Genomic DNA, 6189 nt, shown 5'->3' on the forward strand with positions numbered 1-6189 from the left:
TGCTGGTGCTGCTGGCGTTGCTGGTGCTGCTCGTGGTGCTGGTGCTGCTGGTGCTGCTGGTGCTGCTGGTGCTGCTGGGGCATCAGCTTGAGCAGCGCTGGGAGATTCCATCCCGGGGACCCGGCAACACCCCAGCACGGTGGTCATGGTGAGGAGGGTCTTAATCAGGGGGACATAATGGACTTTCTTCTCTTTGGGACTTTATAGTTAAAAACTTTAACTATAGAAAACTTTATGGTTAAAGTTACTATAAAAGAACCTTTATAGTACCCATTGTTAGAAGACAAAACAAAAGCGAGTTCTGGGAGATGTGTGTCATTGAGTGAGTTTTGCCCTTTGGCACCTAAACTGGCAACAATGGATTCGCCTGGATGATAAATCACTCATAAGCTGGAATGTAATTCTGACTGATCGTAAGCTTCACTTTCACTTCTCCAGGGTCAGCTTGACCTGAGCTGGCAGATGTGGGGCCTCCTCACCACACACAATGGAAGGAACACAGGGTGAAGCCCACTCTGCTTTCCTTCAGGAGTCCACCCACCTCCACGTTTGCTCGGAGGAAAGATTTGGGGAAAATCTCAACCCTCCTGCACTCAGGGTTCTTGGGGTTCTGTCCAGGTGCAGCTAATATCACTCATGCAATTATTCAGAATTTTCTGTTGTTTTCTAATCCTGGAGGGGGGAGAGTCAGGAGGAGAAGTGGTTAATGTCCTTTCTATGTAATTCAACTAGAATATTAACATATTAAGAAGCTATAAAACAAGGTGATGGAGGTGGCAGCATCCATGTAAATGTCATCGATGTGCCCCACTTTGCAGGGTCTGTGCTAATGCACCAGGCTGGGTGTGAGGCCTCCGGGACTTTGAAACAAGCCGAGTGGAACACATTGCATTTATGCAGTCCTCCCTGGCTGGCTGGAAATGTTAGCCGTGCAGGGTACCCTAGAGCGGACCCAGGACAACACGCCCTACATGGAGCCAAGGAAACGGAGCTAGCGCCAAGGACCCACAAGTCAGAGGTGACCCAGACTGTCTGCCTCTCCGTACGATGGAGGGCGCTTGCTGCCTGTGCCTCCTCTGAGATGCGGGGGCGGTGGGTGGGAGGAGGGCACCGAGGCCGTGTCCCCCTTGAACAGAGCCTTCGCCTCTTCTCCTCTGCCTGGAGCCAGTCGCCAAGGCACGGAGATGACCCAGGGACGCATGGCCCTTCCCACCTGTGACTGGGCGGTGAGGCTGCAAGGTCCCTGGGCGGCTCCTGCTCTCACTGCCTCCCCGAGGTGCCCCTCAGAGACCCTGTGAGTGAGAACGCTCAGCCCACAGAAGTGCCCCTGGCCACTTGCCCTGCTCCATCCACCCCAAGGATGCCCCTGACTCCAGGAGGATGAACCCCTGAGCTAGACACATCTGTCCATCCAGCCCCATTTCCCGGGATGCACATAGTGTCCAGTGTGTGGGGGAAGTTATTTACTCAGAGGAAAGGCTGCAGCCCCATCTCAGGGCCCTGGGGTCCCCTGTGGCCTGTCTGTGAGGGGTCTCTGGTCAGGCCCCAGATGTCTGCAGAGCCATCTTCTCCTTCGTGCCTCTTCTACACCGGGCTTTGCAAACATTGGTAAGCATCGGGATCACTCAGGGGCTTGTGACAGCCCCCCGCCCCCCACAGCCCTGAGTCAGCAGGTCTCAAGGGAGGTCAGAGCCAGCTCCCAGGGGAGGCAGACGCTGCAGGTCTGGACTAGACACAGGGAAGTGCTGGATGACACAAGTCCCATGGCTGCTGCCCTTCTCCTGCCCCCTCGGGGTGGGGGATGTGCCGCAGTCTCTCTCATCCCGTCTGGGAGTTCCAGTTATCCTCGGGTCCTCCCCACTCTCAAGCCCAGATCCTTTTACCCACCCTGCTTGAGACGGGAGGCTAAGCAACTCGGGGTGTGCAGTCCTGGAATCACCCTCCTGCCAGGGCCCTGGAAGCCGCCACTGGGCGCGAAAGAGCCCAGACCATTTCAGACCAATCTCCTGCGCTCTAACTAGGGGGAGTGGGCCTGAGGGCCTGTGACGGTCCTTCCAGCTCCTGAACCACAGCAAACACGTCTTCCCTCACATGCCCTCAGACTGTGTCTAGTTATCCACCAGCACAAAGGGTGACTTCAAATTGTAGTGGCTAAAACAGCAGTCTGTTATGACTCTGTCCCTTCATTCTGTGGGTGAGAAATGCAGACAGGCTACAGGTGGAATGGCCCATCTCTGCTCCATGATGTCGGGGTCTCCACTGGGAGAAGGTAAACTGAGCCGGTCTCTCTCTCTCTCTCTCTCTCTCTCTCTCTCTCGTCACCACCTTTCTCTGTGGGGAGCTTGGGCTTCTTCGCAGCATGGCGGACTCAGGTTAGTTGAATGGCTAATGGGTGGACATTGCAAGCCTCCTTAAGACGTAGCCTCTGAAGTCCCAGAACATCCCTTCCATCACAGCCTATGGTTACGGAATTCAGGAAGGTGGGTACCCAGATTCTACCCATCAATGGAGAAGGAGCAAAGAATTTGTGGCCAAGTTTAATCCACCACAGTCCACCTCTGAGATAACCTGCAGCCAGGGCGGACAGTGCCCCCTTGTCCCGACAATGCCCCACTTGGAGCCTGCTCTGCCTTGTGCTGGAGGGTCTTCCCTGGTGTCCAGGCGCTTGCTCAGGGCCTGAGCAGGACAACCAGGAGTGCCTGCTGTTTAACTCCCCAAAGGCAACCTCAGCCAACAAGCGAAGGAGGGAGCAGATGATCCCCAGGGTCCCCATCCCACGGTAGATGACAGGGAGGCACGGTCCAGGCCGTAACTTGGAGGGCCTCCCAGGGGACTGAGACCAACTGGCAGGCAGTGCTTGTTCACTAGTGCACCCCGGATCGTTTCCTGTCTGCCCCCCGTCACACTCCCTCTCCCTCAGACAGGCCTCTCAGACCACCTCCCAGATGAACTGTCTGCCCGCAGTCCTGTCTCAGCGTCTGCTGCAGGGGCGCCTGAGCGAGGAGCCTGGTGGGGACTTGAGAGGCACGCAGAAAACGTCCAATGCGTGTCAGCAGTTACTACTATTGTTGCCTTCTGGAAATGCATTACCTTATAATAGAGTTAGTTTCCTCATCCGGATGCAGACGATCCGATAGAAATGTAACGACCTGATCCCTGACCGACATCATGATCAAACCGTGCGGGCACCTGTTTCCTTCTCAGCCCTGCAAGATCAGAGAAAGCTCGCTGCCCTCGTGTGAACCTCCCAGAGAGGCCCGTCAAGGTAGGGCCCCACAACAACCATGCATCTCAGGTGCAGAGCAGGTCTGGATGGGACACTGTAGGTGGGTTCCCCATTAGTGGCGTCCATGCTTCTGGGTTGTGTTCCCAGCAGAGGCGCACACAGACGCTCTTGGTCTTGTCACCACAGGGCTCGCTCTCACTGCGTGCCCACTGTGCGATGCACTGAGGCCTTCACTCATCCTCCACCTCCCAGCCCCCAGCTGCAGTTATGTCCCCACTTGGTAGAAGAGGAAGCAGGCTCAGAGAGGCCGAAGGGCTGCTCACTGCATGCGCGTTTCCAGCAACACCTCCTCCTCCTGACCCCATCTGCATAGCCTTTGTTCCTTGAACACACACATACCCTCACGCACACTCACACCCACACTCATACTCACACACACACTCCTAGACACAGGGAAGGAAGTTTTCTGCCAAGGACAGGGTTGGGGGGGGGTCTGCCCTGGTGCAGACCATGTGGGGGGGTCATTGACTGCAGAGAATTTAAAAACAATAATAAAAGTGACTACAGATGAGTCTGCTATTTATCGTCACCGTGCACTAGGAATTCTAAACAAGGCCAGTGATGGCATACTCTTTCCCCTAAATCTCTGTTGGGGCAGGTCCCAAACAGCTGCTGCCATTCAAGGAGCTTCACTGACGTCCACGTGGGTGGCAGGTTAGCACGTGGTCCTCACCCGCCCTTGGACGAGCCCTGGCTGTTGGCTGTCTGGGACACGGACTTGGCTTCACATGCTTGCCGTGAGAGTGCTGATGGTTCCGGCTCGCGGCAGTCACGGCCGGTGTGCCCAGCCCCAGGTGCTGTGTGTTCCTGCCTCAAGACAGCAGGTCTGACAGGCACCAGGACTGCCCAGAGACGGAAAAGATGGAGAAACACAACAAGGTCCTCAATGTGACCAGCTGGCACTTGCATCAGTGTTGAAAATTTCAAACAGTGACACAAGTTAGGACTGTGAGGGGCAATATTTTTGTTTGGTAATGTCAGATTTTGGGTCACATATGAACAATAGTTATTTCTTTTCAGATTATTACTGACAATAGTTTTGTCTTACAGAGGAGACGAGTGTTAACAATGGTCAGCTCTGGTGTAAATCTGCCGGGTCAGCTCCACTGGGCCTTTTTGGGTTTTTCTGTGTACAGTTGTCCTAAACCTGAAATATATGTGATGCATTCCACATATTGCTACTTTTTCTGCTGCAATTATGCCTCTGTGTTATTAAACGCATACGCCATATGTCTTTATTTGAAAGCTCAGAACCTGGTCAGTGCTCATAGCAGAGGTAATGCCCACTGCACTTCTGGAATTTTCTGCCTGGGTGGTTCCAGAGCTACATGAGTACGACTGCACAGAGACTTCCAGCCCGGCCTGTTTCCTCCCGTGTTGGACACTGTGGGCTTCACACGGACTCCTCCGTGTCCTACACACACACACACACACACACACACACACAGAGCTCAGGCCTCCAGTTGAGCCCTCCCCAGGAACCGCCTCAGCCAGGAGGAGCTCAGAGTCAGCCGCGTCATCCTGGGGCCGCCCCATCCGATGGGCTCAGGCGAGCACAGAGGCCCAGCCCCTTTGCCTGCATAATGGCAGGCCTGAAGGACCCCCAGCGGTGCCCTTCCTTGGGGCTGCCTTCGCGGTTCAAATTCTCCCTTTGCGGGGTCCCAGTCTTCCTGCCTCGCTCCCCACAGGGACGGATCCTAATAGCACTCTCTGATATTCCGCCTCTGCACAAACCAGGGGCTGATTTTTGGAACTCTGTTATGACGCCACCTACCTCCCCCGACCTCCGTATTGCACTGACCTGGCCCTCTGGCCTGTCACCTCTTCCCCAAATGCCCGTGTTCGCTCCAGAGTTGGCCCAGGTGGCAATCAGTGCTGGACCCCAAATATTCCCACGGTTCTGTCTTCCAGGGTCACTAGGGCTCCCCTGCCTGGCCCTGTGGCCGGGTGGGGCTGTGTGGATAGCTGGCTGATAGGCTGTGGGCAGAGGTGACCTGGTCAGTTCAAGAAGATGGTTTAACTGCCACCTGGAGCCCCTCCAGAACCGCTCCCCTCCAGCACTGACGTGGGTCCTGGAATGTGTGCACGAGGCGAGGCCCCTGCCAGTCCTCTGTGGGCAGGGAGAACGGGTGTTGAAGCTCTGGTGGCGTGCGCGCTGAGACTGGGGACCGCTGCTCACAGCAGCATCGTCCTGCGCATCCCCCTGATGAAGCTCCCGGGGGCGGGAACCTCCTTCCCTGCGCTTTCTGGCCATTTCTCTCAACTTCCAAGTTCTGGACAAAATGCAACCATCTCTGTGAAGCCTCTGCATTCAGCCTGGAGCCTGTGCTTACTTTGTCCTGTGAAGTTTGTCTCCCCCACTAGACTGACGGCACCTCCAGGACAGGGAGCACACCCCAGACCCCTTCTCTCTGTCACAAGGCCTTGGTCGTTGCAGAGGCCATGCTGTGAAAGGCACAGGAGGCGTGAGGAGCCGAGTTGCATGCTGGGTGGTGCTGACAGTGTGTGTGCAGCACGAGAGGATGCTGAGAGGAGGGCACAGCCAACACAGCTGCTGAGCGTCACACGCTGCCCTGCTTCACTGGCCCCAGGCAGAGGCCATGGCCTCCCGCCCACCGTGAGCACCTCCCGCCCTGCCAATGCACCAAGGGCCTGGGTTCCAGCCCCTCCGCAGTGCTCTGCGACGTTCTTCTCTGTACCCTAAGAGCTTAATAGTGATGTCAGATGTTCACACACAGTCACGTCTGTAGCTTCGTGTATTGAGCAAACATCAAGCATCCTGGGGTCCCAAATGCTGCTGATTAGAACAGAGAATACGCCAGTGAGTACCGTTAAAATCGGCTCGTTGGAACACGGGTAATGACACTGCTGTCTAGGCAGTTCTGCACATGTGGGGACGCAGG

At 55.9% G+C, this 6189-nt stretch overlaps 1 long non-coding RNA gene across 1 annotated transcript in view; it reads left to right on the forward strand.

Moving 5' to 3' along the window:
• The window catches only part of LOC124233866 (uncharacterized), a 5408-nt gene extending 975 nt beyond the window's left edge, over window positions 1-4433 (forward strand). Inside the window, exons 2-4 of the long non-coding RNA XR_006887155.1 lie at window positions 819-1018; window positions 3205-3265; window positions 3885-4433. This is a non-coding gene — a long non-coding RNA (uncharacterized LOC124233866). The remainder of the gene's footprint in view (window positions 1-818; window positions 1019-3204; window positions 3266-3884) is intronic.
• Window positions 4434-6189: the final 1756 nt, after the last annotated feature.

Source organism: Equus quagga, unplaced genomic scaffold, assembly GCF_021613505.1.
Source record: "Equus quagga isolate Etosha38 unplaced genomic scaffold, UCLA_HA_Equagga_1.0 268.1_RagTag, whole genome shotgun sequence".
In the NCBI taxonomy this organism is placed as follows: Eukaryota; Metazoa; Chordata; class Mammalia; order Perissodactyla; family Equidae; genus Equus; species Equus quagga.